We start from the raw sequence: 14,577 nt of genomic DNA, 5'->3' as shown, positions 1-14,577 counted from the left end.
TGGGGACACATCACACAGTCCAGCAGAGGAAATTAAGATGCCCAAGTGCATCATCAGTTGATTTAAATTCTACCTACTGGGGTCTGCATTTGAAATATTAAGGAAACATTTCTCAAACCAAAAAACACCATCTCTAACAACCTAGAAGATTGTTCTAGGAGAAAGACCGGTGTATACAGACAAGGTTTGTACATATACATAATTCATTTTTTCAGAACAACTAGTACAGAAGGAAAACTAGACACGTTTTTGGATTAACAAACTAATTTTTTTTTGTTGTTTTTTTTTGGTTCTGAAGCAGTAACTATCTAAATGCAGTAATTAGCTAAAAGCTAAACACAGCTTGAGAAAGACTACTTTAAGTTCAAATGTATCAATAAGACCAGGAAAAAAAAGTGGAAATGGGATGGAGGTGGTATTGTGGGAAGAAGAACAAGGGTAGAGAGCTGGTAAGTTCAGAAAAGTTTCTAGGACTTGCTCATTTTAACTGTGTAGTGATTTTTCACATAACAGAAGAAAATCCTGTGTGGAAAGAATCTTCCCAGAAGCACTTGTCCTACATTTCAAACACCCCAAACCACAAAACTCATCATTAAAGCATAATCCTTTGTGGCCCAAAACACCAGATCAGTTTAAACCGTGCCTGAGAGAGAAGTGCAAGATGTGTTTTGATGCCCATGCACTACTACAGCAGTGAACACCCCTGCCATCAAATCACCAGCACACCCTGGTCTTACATTGATGTTCCAGGGCTGTACTTCATCCAGTGCACAGCTGCATTCCTTGTAGTTCTGCTGCTGAAAACGACCAGCATGAAACTACTGGAGGCCATCTCCATACACCAAACAAACCACTGTGCTGTTTGTGAGGGAGTCTTTCTCACAAAACAGATATTCTCCCACTCCTTTCAGACCTGATCCCTAGGGGAAACTACAGAACTTGGCTCACAGAAGTGCACATAGGTTTCCTAACTCTGCCCAAAACATTGGACTCAGTAGAGATGTTGGTCTGACAGTACATTATCATTTCCTTCTACTTCAACTTATAGCACTGCCCCCTCCCACTTACCCTCTCCAAACACACTGTAAGGTAATTGTCTCTTGTTTCTGCCAAGCTAAAAAAATGCTATTTTTCCCATCATTAACATCATCAATATCCTCTCTATTCTAAAGCTACCATCTTCTTCCTTTCAGAGCTGGCTTAATTAATAAATATCTTAGGAAATGGTAAGCAATTGCTCTTAACTGAAAGGTGACTTTAACCCACAGAAAAGTGTGACCAAAAGTCTGTCTTACTTTCCCACATATATGTCTTGACCTACACAAAATATGTAACTTCTTCATGCAAGCCCAGTACTACATATCATACCCACAGGAAATCATTCCTGTGTGTCTCCCTTGTTCTTTTAATGATTCATTAGGTGTCCGTCATGGGTGACAGTTGGAGAGAGGAGATTGGACTGGATGCCACCTTTGCTCGGGTCAGTGTGACAGTAATCATGTTCTCATGAAGACACACCGTGTATTTTTTAAAGCACAGGCACTCTTCCCCCTTGCCACGGAAAGACAATCTTCCATTCTAAAAGAAACAAAAATTTGGGCATTAAATAATAATAAGAGGAATTTCAGCTTTTACTTCAAAACAATATGCAGATGTTACTAGGTATGGTAGCCATTAGGGTAACTTAGGGCTCTGGTAGGTAGGCAGAGATTTGGCCTCTTACATTCTTTATGTACCAATACTATCCTTAGAGTGCTGGTTTGTGCTTGCTGTACATGTTATGGGAGATGGGGGATTGTCTGGAAAAACAAAAGTCGTTATGTAAATCTTTAATTTTGTAAAGAAACAAAGCAAAAAGTCATCACAGGATTTTCTTGTTTTCCTCTGTGTGACTGGCAGAAATAGGATAGAGTGAATGCTTCCATTCCACAGCACTTAAGGAAAACTTGTTTCCCTAGAGGAAATTATTCAGCTTTATCTCACAGACCTATGTTACATACAGAGAATCCAAATATAAGCACAAATGTACATGCAGGAAGGCTAATAAGTACCCAAATGAATGAAATGTAAACCAAGATGATAACATAAATTATGTTTTTCCACCAAATTAAAGCAAAAGTTATGTTTAAATAATTAGGTTTTCAGTTGAGTTAAGGTTTCATTATTTAGATGTCATATAAAGGGTTAAAAGTAAGATTTTTATAATTCAGTGGGATAAATTAAAAGTTGATTTTTGCCTCATGGTAAGCATGAATCTTGGCTGATAAGAACACAATATTTTTTGTGTGCAAAGCAATCAGTTCTGTATGGAAAGAAAGGATTTTTGAGATTTGGATAGATAGAGGGATTAAAATCTGTAATCTGTGGTGGGCAGCAATGTGTATACTGAATTAGTGAAGTTTCTTGAGTGTTTCCAAATGAGACAGTATACATTCACATCTCAGGTGGGTCTCATTTCAGCTCTGAGTACTGGCAGTACACATCACATCAAGTCCTCACAATGCACAGACAGGGACACTTGCTGAAAAATCACTGCAAGGATTGTAAAAGCAGTGAAATGAAGGAGAATCAGTACAAAGGCTCTAATGAAATGAAGGAGAGATGATTACAGTGTCACACACCCCACATTGTAAGGTGAAATAAGGTACACCCTTACATTGCCATATTAAAACTACTATATATTTTGGATTATAAAATCCCTAATCCAGATATTACATGCTCCTTTAAGTAAGGTGTTCAACCCTAAAAGTTGACATGGAGGTCTACAAACCAAAATTCTGGAGAGAAGGTACCTGGACAAGTCTCCCAAGCAGATTTAACATTTGCATGGTAAGATACTTAAGATACATGGTAAGATGCAACATGCCAATGACATAGCCATCTGCCTCAGGACCATGGGCATAGTGCCTCACAGACCTAGTCTTGAGACTAGGATTTTAAATCCTTAAAATTTAAAAGCCTGCCTTCGACATTTCTTGGAACATCTAGAAGACTTTTGGAAGTATGCCTGTGCTGACAAAAATAACAAACACATGCAGCGATTGGCAAAGAAAATCAGTAGGAGCTGAACACAAACCTTAGGGATGGTTCAGTCAGCAGCCAGAACACTTTCTGCAGCAAAGGATCTCAAGGCTCTGCAGCCAAGTGCCCAGAAAGTCACCTCAGTGCAGAGGCAGTTGTTACTAACAAGTATTTGACAAGTAATTCTCTGACCATTGGGTGGCCCAGGTCAGCTTACCCTCAAATTCATCCCACTTGCCTCTCTATATGCCTTTTCTTAATTGGCTGTGTTAGTTTGTAATTGTCAATTTAGGTTAAAATTGTGCTTTTATTTCTATTTGGGTGTTGTGGGAACAAGAGAAATAGAATTTATTCCTGCTGAGTGATACCTATTGTAACATGAAGGTGCTGCCAGGTAGCATGGGTGAGGAATAAAGAGCAATTTTTGGCCAGCATTGGTGTAAGTCAGGCCCCCTTTACAAGGATTTTATGTTTTAAAGAGGCATGAGGAGAAGCGGTATGCACAGTCAAAGCAGACTACAAAGAATCTCTTCCTCCCAGTACCCACAGCATTTTTTCCTTAATGCTGTTTATTCAAGATAGATGGAGTATGTGGAGATTTGATTTGGTTTTCTTTTCTGTTCAGAAGAAATGTAGATGATCCCTTGCAAATTAAAGCCGTATGTTGCCTGCCTTCCCTGACATGTTCTGTGCTGGGGTGAGAGGCGCAGGGGCTGCAGCCCGGCTGCTGCTGCCAGAAGTTTTCCGGAGAACAAGAAAAAGTCACAACTCTTAAAAGGGCAATTGCAGATCACAGCTCATTTTGTTCAGAGAATGCGAACATTTTTACTCTCTTTTTATTTCCCTTTCTTGAGCAAGTTCTTCTACAGTTACATACAGTGCCTGAAAACACAGACTCTCTCTTGTTCTTCAAACGCAGAGAGGCTGATTTAAGGGCCTAAGATGGCAATCCTTACTCCCAGGAGCAGACCTGCTGATTTCACAGATACAAGGGAAAGGAGTAGAGCTTCATAAAGCTGTGATGCAAGGAGAAATTATGTGATGAGCTCTTACTTCTGGCCTCACGCTGCTCTTGCTGTGCTTCAAGTACATTCCTTTTAAAGAAATGACTCCCCATTTCCACTGATGTAAATGAGATTCAGATCATATTTGCTGCATTACTATTTCAAGATACACAAATTGAAAAGGTGTGTGTGTGAGGTGCGGAGATAGAGTGGAGGAAAGTTGTTTTTCTATGTCTTTTAGCTGTGTGCGTATTTTCCATGAATGCTATTTAGAGAGTGAGCAGGATGAGATCAGAGCAGGAGTATTTCTCAGCCTGCATCTGCCTTTTTCAGTGGAATGCAGCTTGGTACACGTTAAAGGACAATCTTGACTTTCCCTTTAAAAGAAATTTTTGGGCTTTTGCTTTTCTTTGTAAAGATAGCTTTAAATATTTAACCAATGTAAACAGAGGCAGAATGCCCAGCAAGACTGAAAGGAATGTGCCCCAAGGATTTGCTTGTAGACCCTTCTCCCCTAAATACATTCTTCATCATACAGGAGGGGTCAGCTCTATTTTGAAAGAAATTGTTTTTGGAAAATTTAGGCTGTTTGTGTGAAAGGGATTATCTTAAGGATGGACAGGAGTAGTTTTCTAGACCTTCCTCCAATTCTGCAGCTGGCTTTTCTAGTTGGCATTTCCCCTACTCTTTGACCCTGGCTGCAGAGAGACTGCTCAACACTGTAGCACTCCAATATCCCATGTGGAACCCAGATAAACCATCCTTAGCCCAATCCCATAGTCTTCAAGGAAGAGAAAAAGGAGCACTTCATAAAAATCTCAAGGTTCACTATGGGGAGTGTTACATTCAGGATGATGGAATTTAATTTTCTATTGTCACAGGTTGTCATTCTGTAATGCTCAAATATGCAGGCATAAGGTTTAGCCCAACCGCAAATTGTCTAAGTCTCTCCTTCCCCAGTATCCCTATCAGAATGTGAACCTATCCCATGACGGTGGGTGCATCTGGACTCTTTGCTTTTGGATCTTGTGGCATCTCTGTTTTTATGGATGAGTAATAAGATTGTATCATTTTGACTGGATTTGGACTTGTCTATGCAAATCCACACATTTGCCATCTCAGGGATGAAGACTGTAATTCTGTATACTTTCATCCGGTATTGCTGGCCTTAAGAAAAGTGTCTGACGGTTCCCAGCACTGAAGACCATGAGGATAAGCCATGTCACCTCAGTGTCCCAGTCTTCTGTTCCCCTCAGCTGTCCACATGCTGAATACAGAGCCTATAGAAGTTTGCTTCCCTTTCTTAAAGTGTCACACTGGCCTGATCCCAGTCATGTCAGGGATGGCTGCTCTCAGCAGCCACAGCCCACTGCAGCTGTATCCCACTGCAGTAAAACCTCAGCCTTGAACCTGCTCAGCAGGAATGAGCCCATATCCAGGAGACGCAGCTACTGCAACATTTGGCTGACTGAATCTCTGACATCCAGAAGATTCTGACATGCTTATGTATTTCTGTATTTTCAGATGAAAACACCTCCTTTTCCCACTTCGACTCTCAGTGGTGGTCACACCATTGCAAACAAGGTTCAGTCATGCCCATCCTTACATATTCTACCTGGAAAGTGAGAGGGACTTCATGGTTATTCTTCAATTTTCAGAGCTCTTTAATTCATGAGGAAGGATATGCATAAAATATGAACCCTAAATAGAAAGCGTTAGGAAGGGATGGAAAGGGAAAAGACAGGATATCTAGCTTCTGGTTCTTACTTGTTGATATCAATTAATGTTGAAATCATTCTTAAATCTCAGGAAGTACTTTGCTGATGGTGATTCTTTTGGACATTGTCTGTTCCTCTGCCATTTATAATAGCTAGGCAGATATAGTCTAGCTATGAGGATAACTATTAATTAGTTAATGTTTCTGTAAAGCCATTGTGGTTTCTATTTCTTTTTTTTTTTTTTTTTTTTTTTTTTACAGTTGTAGAGCTCCCTCCTTCTTTGAATACATCATGACTTTTTAAAAATGCAGACTGTATTAAATATTTACTTAAAAGTCTTCACTGTGCCTACACTTACATTGTTACAAGTACATTTGTAATTGCAATTCCGAGCTGGAAGTCTGGGTTCTCCTTTTAGAGAAAGGGTTAGGAGCAACTCATCCTAAACTTTGTCCACACTGTTGCCAGCAAGCAAAAGCATCCACCAAACTGGTTTGGGAGGCACTTTTCCTTCCTTCTCACAAGTAATGTATTTGTGACTTCATAGTGGCAGCCAGCCTGCCATAGAAATTAGGCTGCCATGAAACCACAGCCTTGAACTCACATCTCTGGGATATGTCAGCATTGCTTGAACATTAAAATAATGTGACAGAACCATGTTCCCACATATTGTGTTCCATAAAAGCAAGCTTAAAGATGCTTCAAAACATAGCAAGCCTAATTGTGAGCCAATGTAGTGCTCTGAGTACCAAGGACAGGCACTAATTGGTTTTTGCCATGTCAGCTATGCCATTTTTAATACCTTTTTTTGTTTTTTTAAATTCACAATGCATAGCACTAGGGATATGAGACTTAAAGGCTTGTCTTAGTTGGAGAAAAAGAATGCCAATATTAAACTAATCCCTTGTGTAGACACTCTTATTTCAGTTTAAAAGTGCCTTTCATGGCATTAGCAAGTTGATTCCTTGCTGACATAAGCTTAATCAATATGAGGCACTCAGCCTGATATAAATTTATCTCTATGATGGGGGTTGCACCAATTTTTCTATGTTGTGCCTTTGAAAAACCATTTAGTTAAATCAGTTGTTCCTTCAAACTGGCAAGTTCTCACTCACTGAAGATTTGCAGTACAACAGTGCAGCCAGCTGAAAAATGGATCACTTCAGTAAAATGAAAAGAACTTTTTGCCTTTGTATGGTGCTACCCATTAAAGCTCTGAAAGCTGCAAATATCAATAAACTTAGAGCACCTTTGCATCTATGTTCTTAATCCCCATTTTCTAAATGCAGGAACTTAAATGCAGAGAAATTAAATGCATTTCCAAGGTCAAAAAAAGAGTATGTGGTAAAGTGGTTTCAGAATGAGACCAATGACTTTGAATATCCCTGGTCCCAGCATCTTTCAGACACCTTACGTGTAAGAAGTACTTGCATCTGTGCTTTCCGGTAATCAGCCCTTTAGAATCAGATTGCCAGGGCTGGATGATGTATCTGAGAATAACTAGTCTGTAATCTCTCATTTGAGTTTTGTAAATAGAAGACTGACTTCTTCTTGAATGAAGATCCCCCCTTGTAATTTTATCACCACCTTACTAAATATTTATTTCTAGTGGTATCCTCCTTTAGCTATAAACATAGACATTCTAATCTCAAATTCTGAGGCAAAACAGATATTCTACCACTTGTTATGGCTACACCAAATGTATTTTTTCAGGTTAAACATTTCAAATCTTATGCTGCAAGCAGAGCTTTTTAAGCTAGGAAGAGAATCACAATGACAGTATTGATGCAATAATATCACCCATTTCTGGAAAAGTTATTGTGGACCAAACAACCACTCTGTCTGCTCTGTGTTAAAACTAGGATATTAGCTTGAAGCCCTGTAAGTGATGGGTCTGGTCACAAACAAAACCACACATTAGCTCTGCTGGAAAAAAATGACAATGTCAGGTCAGATGAGTTTGAATCGACCTCAGATCAGGCAGAGGTTCAGATGGAGCAAGTAAATGCTATGGTATAACTGATTGAAAGGTAACTGCATGTAAAATAGAGCACAGCTGGTGTTTTCACCATGGAGTGCTTGCTCACTCTGTTTTTGAGTGATGGTACTAAAAGTTACTGAAACTTGACACACAGTGAAAATGCTTTTTAAAGCCTGAAAAAACCATTTCCATCCTTTGTCATATATCTCAGGTTTACACCCTGAATTCTATGATCTGGAATTCAGTTATACCAGTGATTTGCCAAAAGCAGGGATACTTACAACATGTTAAGCTACGAAGACCATAACTGTGCAAAACAAATTCTGTCTACAATTACTGCAATTAAAAATAGAAGCTTGAGGCAGAAGCACTTTAAAAATATTTGCAGACCTATCAAAAGTCTTTCTGTCCTCCTATTCCCAGAGTACCTGGGCACCTCAGCACCTCAAAATCTCTAATGTGCTTGTTGTAAAAGATAAAAGTACTGCTTTGTCTTTGTTTTGGAGAAGGAAATCTAAGGCAGAGAGAGATTAAAATGACCTGTTCAAAGTCAGGTAAGAAATCTGTGATAGGAAAGGGAATTTAACCTAAAGCTGGCACACACATTCTTTTTTCCTGAGGCCTATTTTTCCTGGAAAGCTTTGGGGGAATCACAGTTGTTTTAAGCTCCCTGAGGGAGGTGGTCCCACACCTTACCCACTCCTGCTGTTTCTCCCACAGAGTCACCTGCAGGGCAGTGGAGAGAAGCAGAGCAATGTGCTGGCCCCGCTGAGGAAAGCTAACCAGCAAAGCCCCCTGTAGCTCCAGTTGCAGCAATTCCCTTCTCCAGCCCTTGGCATGGCTGCAGGAGTGCTAGTGCCAGCAGAGGAGAGGAGGGAATGGTTCCTGTCAGCAACAGCCCAGCTTTAATGGGCATGGAGAAATCATGAAACTGCAGCTCAGACTGCACATTCCCAAAGAAAATTTAATCATTAGTTATTCTGACTTGAAATAAAAAATCTAGTCATAGCTGGACCAGCCACTGAGGTGGCAAATATGGGGAGAAATCTCTGTTGTTTTGGTCCTTCCAGTACTGCAAAGGGAAATTGAGGGGCTTGGGAGTAGAAAAGACCTTGAGTCACCTTGATGTTGACTCTTTCCCTGAAAAGAGGGGCAGCAGAACTTGAGGCCATCATTTAACACCTCCCCTCTGCTATGTATGTTGACAACAGACTTATTTAACACCACAGTATTAGTCCATTAAGCTATCACCTTAAACTCTCTCATAGCAGCATGCAAATTTCTTAATATCTATTCTCTTACCTGAAAAGCAACCAAGATGAGAAATGAAATTTATATATTTACTTAACTTGATTCATCACCAGTTTCCTCTCCCTGCCTCCCTTTTATGCTCTAACTAACATTTCAGCATGCCATTGTCAATAGTAATTTAAATTAGGCATCAGACCATGCAAGCAGCTCACATGTTATCAGTTAATATGAAGGGAAACTCCAAGGACAGTGGTGCACAGTCTCTACCAGTGTGGGTTGAAGAGCACTGTTTTTGAAGGGGCTGTACCCCTCTGTTGCTGTGAGGAGACAGCTGCCTGCCACTGAAAAACCCTGGACTGGGCATAAGTACTGAAATGAATTAACCAGATAACCTACTATGAAGGGTATCTCCCAGTGCCACTACTCACACAGCAGAGCAGCTCTTCATGGGAGAAGGAACAACCCTTGGTAAAGATGAAATGTTGCAAGAGGAGACACAAATTCTGCCCCTTTTATATCGTGGGTAGGAGTCCTAACTGCTTCTCAACAAGCCTAATCAATGAAGTTGAGAACATGCCACTGTGAATGGATGTTTGTCATATTGTGCAGCAAATCTTCAATGAATACATAAATTAAGAAAGGCCTTGATAAAAGAAATTTGACCAGACACAGATGGTTGACAATGATGATCATCAACATGAAAACTCAGGTGTAGGCCGAGAATTTGAATCCTCAGGATTCAAATTTAACTACGTTGTAACATATTTGGCGTAACTGTTGGACAAGAACTTAGATATGGAATTGTTCTATTAAAAACAAGGTTGAAAAAACCTAGAAATTTAACTTTGCTGATTAGTGTTGGGTGCTTATTTATCTCAAGCTGGTAAAAGAAGATTTGGCTAGGATTTGAAGTGGAAGTTTCATAGATACACAGCCTTTAGCATGTATCCAAATATTTCACTTGCTCTTCCTTTGGATTGTGTATAGACAATGGCACTTGGGCTGCTTCTGACTGCACATGAAAATGAGATTTCCTTCAGCATGTACTTTACTTTTAAAAGGATTATCTCCCACATTTTTTCCCGTTCTTCTAGACCTCAACAGTGCAAGAGACTCAGATGATCTTTTAGAAACAAGAAGACAAACCATGGGGAGAGTTATTTACTGCAGCACTTGTAATAACTGCTTTTTGACTAAGGTAAAGCACATGGCACCTAAAATCAGCAACAGTATCTTGCAGAAGTACCTACAAGCCTAATCCACAAATTCTCTCTGCATGTACATAGTCATTATTTCACTACTTTAGTTTTTTCTTTTAAAAGTCTCCTTCTCTCTTTCCTTAAAGCATTAAAGAACTAAGGAACTCACGATCTCATGCTAACAACTTTTAGCTCTAGGAACATAATCTGCTTTTATATTTTATCAAGATAAATTCCAGACATAATTTGTTTTCCCAGACCCAACTCTTGGCCTGTATTTCTCACAAGCAGATAACCACCCAATAAAAATAAATAAAAATGTCACCCTACCAAATTAATATCTGACATTGCTCATAGCTGACGTTGTTCAGAGACCCCTTTTGCATCCACAGGAGACAGCCATGACTTTCTCACTGCTGCTCCCTGACCAGTTCTATGCAGACCATGTAGCCTCTGAGCTCATTATGCGTAGCTCTCTCATGTTGCTGTAGACTAATGATAAAGAAATTGGCTGTGTGGACATTCCCATTTTGTATGAATCTATCCTATTTTATAACAAGAGTCATTAGAATACAGACTGTTAGTATCCACAGTTACAGCTTATTTCCATGCCATGCTGGAGAAGAGAGAGATCTAAGTTGAAGGTCAGAGCCTTTAAAGAATGAAGAAATGTCTCCTGCAGGTGCTTGGTTTATAATTGCCTAGGACAGAGCTGCTGCTTTTATGAGCATTGTTGTCACAGTAAAATTCCTAAGAAAAACAGAGTGGTTTTTTTTTTTTTGGTTGGTTTGTTAGATTTTTTTGTCCTGGCATCTGTTCACTGTCAGTGGACGCCCACAGCTGTAGCCAGGAGTATGCCTTCACTTCTGGCCTCTGATGTGAACAGCTTTTGCTCCAGCCCTGGGGAGATGCTGGGCAGACAAAGCAGTAGGGAGCAGGCAGCACCCCAGGTGATAAAATGTCCAGTTTCCGGTCTGATGTATGGGAAATTTTAAAAGCTTTGATGTCTGAAGGCATATGCACTCCAGCAGAGAAAACTTCACATCTCATCTCTCCCTAGCCAAGAGTAGATCTTTTCTATTATATCACAAGCAGCCTGACAACACAACACATAAAAATTGGAGCTATCACCATATCAGATCATGAACCAGCTTTCCTGAATGTTGTTATTAAGGCAATTCTTAAATGAGATAAAAATTGGTAGGTTAATAAGTCTCTTTAGAAGTATGCTAAGTATACCCAAAATAAGGCTCAATGCAATTAATTTGACTAAACAATTCAGAAGAAAATATATTAATGTGAAAAGTATAATGGAGGAATTACCACATGAATTCTCTAATTGTCGAGATTCTAAAACACATAAGGGTATCAGGGACCTGGCAGGCACCATAATCCATAATTTCCACTATCATATGTTTCTGCAGTAGAAAGTAGAATTAAATAAACACTTTTTCTTTTTTAATTAAAGGAATGTACACTCTTCTAGATAAGTCTTGATACTGAACCAGAAAGCACAGCTCTGTTCACACATTCAGCTAAGTGCAACCATTCCCTCCAGGGAATGTACTGTGGAACTTGATCCCCTTGGTACTCAGCAGGTAGAATATGCTCTCTTACAGAGCCAGCCCACATTCATCCAGCATGAAGGCAGAATATGTCCTCTCATTTATGCTTCACCTCTTAGTTCTGTGCTCGTGCATGGGGAACATTGGAGTTTGAGCTGCCCTGGTCAGAAGATGCTCAGTTCTGAGCAGGGATAGCAGTACTGTGAGACTGAGCGTGCTGGAGCTGTGCTGTGGTTTGGCTCAGACAGCCTGGCTGTTTCACTGGATCTGGGCAGTTAGGGACAGCAAGTAGAAGTAGTCAAGGAGAATTAATAAAAACATGGGGATATCTGAAAAGCTCTTGGAATGAACACCTGCCTGGAGTTGGGCATTCTAAAGGCTGCAACTCTGTAGCTGTGTTGTGGTCACATACACAAAAAAAGAACTGTCTGCAGTCCTAGGCATACAAGATTTTACAGTTTCATATCCCTGTTTCCTTTGCATTTTCTACAAGCAAAGAATGAGCAGATTACACAGATCAGCAGCTGCACAGTAACCTGTAATCTGTTATACTCCAGCAGCTGATCTGGGCATGCAGTTTTTCCATTCAATTTCAGTTAGGGTTAGAACCCCTGGGGAGAAAAGAGTGCAGATAGTGCTGTGAGCATTTTAGCTCTGCACATCCAGTGCCATGCTGGCTTGCTTTTTGGAACACCAGCAGAAGGAGAGAAGCAGCAGCTATTGGAGGTTGCAGTGGCAGGAAAGGCAATGTATGCAGCAAGCTCTTGTCCAAACAGTTGCTGCTAAACCATGGGGATCCACAGAGCAGACTTGATGACCTATGCTGGCTTTCAGGCTTCATAGAACTGCCTGTGCAACCAAGAATTTTAAATCTGATTGCATAACATGGCATGTTAATGCATATGGGATGGTTTTCGGAAGCAGTGTCCTCTCCCATGAAGATGGAAACTCGGGCTTAAGGGACCACTTTGAAGAAACCAGACTTCAAAAAATAGCATAAATGTGGCTCTAGTAGCTGTGCATACAGCTGTGATAAGCTGGGCCTTGGTCCAATAATCCTGATTGCGCTTTGTTTTATTTTTTTTTAAGTACAAAATATATTTGCATCACTGACTTGAAAGGTCCTGGTAGCTATGTTGATTGTTTGTTGTTTCTACTTACTCGCAAACAAAGAAAAGTGAGGAGAACAGCAAAGTGGTCAGATGTGGGATAGCTGCACGAACAGAAAGGTCAAGCTGTTGAAAGCTGTCAGCGCAAGTAGCAAAGAGGCCAAAACAGATACATAAAGGAAGACAAGGAGGTTGCAGGTAAGCAGCCAAAGTCAATACCTCTACCAGCTTCAGGGAAAGATCCTGCTCATCCAGCTAACTACAGAGACCTTAGTCACCGGTGGAGAAAATAATTCTGAATACATTTACCAACAGATTAAGGCCCAGAGGAAGCAGATGGCCAGAAACACTGTGACTTCACAGCAGACACAAGCTTTATTGATCAAATTATCATTCTTGGCAACTGATGGGAGGGGAGTAATAAAAATGGGTTAAAGCTTTTGGAGGAAAACAACTGGCTTGAGTGGATACAATATAGAGAGTGTGGATATATGGAGTTTCAGGTAACTGTAATTATAAAAGGTGTGTGTTAAGACTCCTGTAGTGAAGTAAGAAATGTCAAGCAATTGGGTAAGTCCAAGTCTGATTTAGGAGCAGACAAGCTGGAATCACACTCATTTTCAATCATGAAGATGAATGTTGCTGTGAGATGCCTTGGAGGGCATAATTTTGAAAGATCCACAGCAAAGCTTTTCAGTAAATATAAATGATATGTGATTACTGGCAAGTTTGTCTGGTTTAATGAAAGCATTTTTTGCCATGTTGGAAAATCGGTTTTGTAGGCTTGAACTTAAAACTAGTTCCAAGAAGCTGAGATGGCTGAATCTTGGAGAAGAAAGAGTACATACTGTGCTGACATGTAACCTAAGGGATGTTACAGAGAAGTCTAATCCTACATGTAGTTATATCCACATCAGCATCAGTGGTTCAGTAAAGATGAATTAAAACAGTCGTGTACCTTAGTCAGAAATGCTGCACAGTAGGTGATGAGATTATGGATCAATAAGGATAATACATCTACAATCCATATGGGGTTTTTCTCAAATTTATTATAACTTCATGGACTAAGAACAGTTCCAGTAAAAGACATAAAATTGTGAAAAGGACTGGAGACAACTCTTTCAAATGTTGCAGTTAGAACTAGAAGACACTTCGAAATATCAGAGACTGAGTTAGGAAATCAAGGCAGGGGATTGACTTTAATGAAAAAGATTATAATGATGATGATACACCAGGCCATATCAATACATAAGGGAAAAAGAAAAAAGCATTCAAGGCCTAAAAGCTGATATCATCCCTGAACTGGAAAGATCAGCAATGGCATAGTGTTCCCCAGATCTACAAGGACATGCTACAAAGCCAGAGAAGAAAAGGACCATTTATCTGTTTTGGATTATAATTTAAATGCCTATGTTTTCTACAGCCCTAAAATGTATCTGTCTGGCTACAGAAATAGGCATAAACAATTATCACCATAGAAAACTTGTAAAAATGCCCCACAAATTCATAAGTTTTTGCAAACAAAGGAGTCAATGCAGATTCACTTACCTATATATTTAGCACATATGCACATACAACGCATACATCTGCACAGTAAGAAGAGAGAACGGATAAATCAAATACACAGACACTGCAGAAATATGATGTGCTTGTGAAGACTCAGACACAAGTCTTCACAGGAGACTGTAAGCCAATTCATATTTTAATAACTGAAATGACATCTAATGGA

The 14,577-nt window shown here is 39.9% G+C and overlaps 1 protein-coding gene across 1 annotated transcript in view; it reads right to left on the bottom strand.

Annotated features, from left to right (window-relative positions):
• Window positions 1-283: 283 nt before the first annotated feature.
• Window positions 284-14,577, bottom strand: part of CDK14 (cyclin dependent kinase 14) — a 350,786-nt gene continuing 336,492 nt past the window's right edge. Inside the window, exon 15 of the mRNA XM_063151059.1 lies at window positions 284-1,578. The gene's annotated coding sequence lies outside the window, so the exon portion shown is untranslated. The remainder of the gene's footprint in view (window positions 1,579-14,577) is intronic.

This window comes from Melospiza melodia, chromosome 1 (assembly GCF_035770615.1).
Source record: "Melospiza melodia melodia isolate bMelMel2 chromosome 1, bMelMel2.pri, whole genome shotgun sequence".
NCBI lineage: Eukaryota > Metazoa > Chordata > Aves > Passeriformes > Passerellidae > Melospiza > Melospiza melodia.
Note: the sequence above shows the minus strand (reverse complement) of the source record. Positions and strands in the feature narration are given on the sequence as shown.